The 2248-nt window shown below is 50.0% G+C and overlaps 1 long non-coding RNA gene across 1 annotated transcript; it reads right to left on the reverse strand.

The window, feature by feature from the left end:
• Positions 1–1318: 1318 nt before the first annotated feature.
• Positions 1319–2225, reverse strand: LOC115293782. Its single transcript, XR_003909592.1, has 2 exons — positions 2098–2225; positions 1319–1947 (listed from the first exon to the last, which is right to left on the reverse strand). It is a non-coding gene; the product is annotated as an uncharacterized LOC115293782 (long non-coding RNA).
• Positions 2226–2248: the final 23 nt, after the last annotated feature.

Consider the following 2248-nt stretch of genomic DNA (forward strand, 5'->3'; position numbering starts at 1 on the left):
CCTCTCCCCTCACCTCTCCTCTCAGTGCTTAACATCTCTAGGCTCCAGGGCATCTTCTGATGTCTTTCTCTCCTGTTGGGATGTGTACAATACTGAACACGCTTCCTCTTCCAGCACCCTCTGGCAGCCTGGTGCAGAGAGAGAACACTGGACTTGGCGGGGGAGGAGTGACAGAAGATCTTGGATAAGTCGCTGTGGGTTTTTAAAAAAAATATTTACTTGTTTTTGAGGGAAAGAGAGCATGCTGAGAAGAGCGGTGGGAGGTGGGGGTTGGGGGGCGGACAGAGGATGGAAAGCAGGCTCTGTGGCGACCGCAGAGAGCACAATGCCAGGCTCGAACTCGTGAAGCGTGAGATCATGACGTGAGGCGAAGTCAGACGCTTAACTGTTTGAGCCACCCAGGTGTCCCGAGTCACTGTGTTTGTCACAACAGGACGAAGAAGAGCTGAACCTGAGTTTTCATCAGAACTTACCGTTGACCCCCTCCTCCCTTTCCTCATGTTATTTCTTACCAAGGCAAGACAATTCTCCATTCAGACTATCTCATGAAGGTCCTCCATCTCTTCCTTTCTCCGCTGTCCCTACCCTCTGTGGCTCTGTGTCTGTTCCCTGGGACCCCTATCATCCGGGTGCCCTGCCTTGACCACACACCCTTAAGTCCAGGTTGATCCTTACACCTCCCTCCCTCAATACCTCAGAGGCTCCAGGCACCCAGTTCTAACCAATAAGCTTGCATTTCCGAGTGTGCCCTGCCTTCTCCAGTTATAAGGGTTTTTTTTTTGAAAGTTGGTTTAATGTTTATTTGTTTTGGAGAGCTATTATTTATTTTGAGCTGTCAGCAGAGAGCCTGAAGTGGGGCTTGAACTCACACACCGCGAGATCATGAACTGAGCCAAAGTTGAATGTTAAACCGACTGAGCCACCCGGGCACCTTCTATAGGTTCTTGACCATGGTGAACATCGTCCTCCCCGGAAATGCTTCCCACCCTTCAAGTACCACCTCAAAATCCATTTCCCCAGGGAGGCCCTTCCTCAGGTCCCCAAAACGGTGAGGTGTGTCCTTGTGCGGAAGTTTTATCTGTCCCAGTGAGTGACCCTACCAGACTGCGGGCTCCTCAAGAGCTAACATCCAGAGGAGTAGCGATGAGTTTTCTTAGAGATGAATCCTCTTATATTCGGCATTCTCATTGTTAGTAAACGGGTGAGGACAGCACAGAATCCAAGAAACTGCAAACTGGTGACCCGTGAGCCAAATTTGATCCACGGGTGACACGCTTTCTTTTCTTAATTGTGTTTCAATTCACACAACGTAAAATTAAACATTTTAAAGCGTCTAATTCAATGGCACTTAGTACACTCACGATGTTGTGCAACCACCACCTTTCATGTTCCAAAACATTTCCTCATCCACAAAGGAAACTCCATTCACAATGTCCCTCCTTTCTCCTTCCCTACAGCCTCTGGCACTAATCTGCTTTGTCTCTTGGGATTTACCTACGTCACAGAAATGGAATGATACCACTGGGGGCCCTCTGCGTCTGGTTTATTACATTTAGCTGGAACAGGTATCAGAAGCTCATTCCTTTTTACGGCTGAATAATATTCCACGGCACTGATATACCGTAGTGTGCTCCTCCATTCATCCGCTGATGGGCAGTTTGGACTGTGTCCACCTTTGGCTATTGTGAAGAGTCCTGCAGCGACCACTGGTGTACCAATAGTTGTTTGAGTCCCTGTTTTCAGTTCTCTGAGGTATACACCTAGAGGTGGAACTGATGGGTCATCCGAGGACTCTGCTGAGCTTTGTGAGGAAGCCGCCTGCTTTAATTTTTTGAATCTGAATACCTTTAGGTAGTCTATCTCTGTCTCTGTCTCCATCTCCTCTACTGTCTTACACCTATTTGACTCACATTGTCTGGCCCCTGAAGGCATTTGGATTTGCTGCCCCTGGAAGGCAAAACAAAAAAAGAGAGAGAAAGAGAAAGAAAAGAAATCTTAGAGCCCAATTCAGTCGCCAAGGAGCCGGAGCCCTTGGGTAAATCTCTCCAGCTCTCGGAGTACCTTTTGCTCAACCTCAGGACGGGTAATAACGCTTACCTAAGAGGAGGCGGCGCGGATCTGGGAGGTGATGGACGGAACGCGCCTCCTCGGGAGCTGCCGAGTTCTGGAAACGGGGAGGAACGGGCGAGGCCGGGAGGAGGAGGAGCGGGGCCGGCTGGACGCCCTCCGGGGACGTCGGCCGCGCGGG

The sequence above is a fragment of the Suricata suricatta genome, chromosome 6 (assembly GCF_006229205.1).
Source record: "Suricata suricatta isolate VVHF042 chromosome 6, meerkat_22Aug2017_6uvM2_HiC, whole genome shotgun sequence".
Classification (NCBI taxonomy): domain Eukaryota; kingdom Metazoa; phylum Chordata; class Mammalia; order Carnivora; family Herpestidae; genus Suricata; species Suricata suricatta.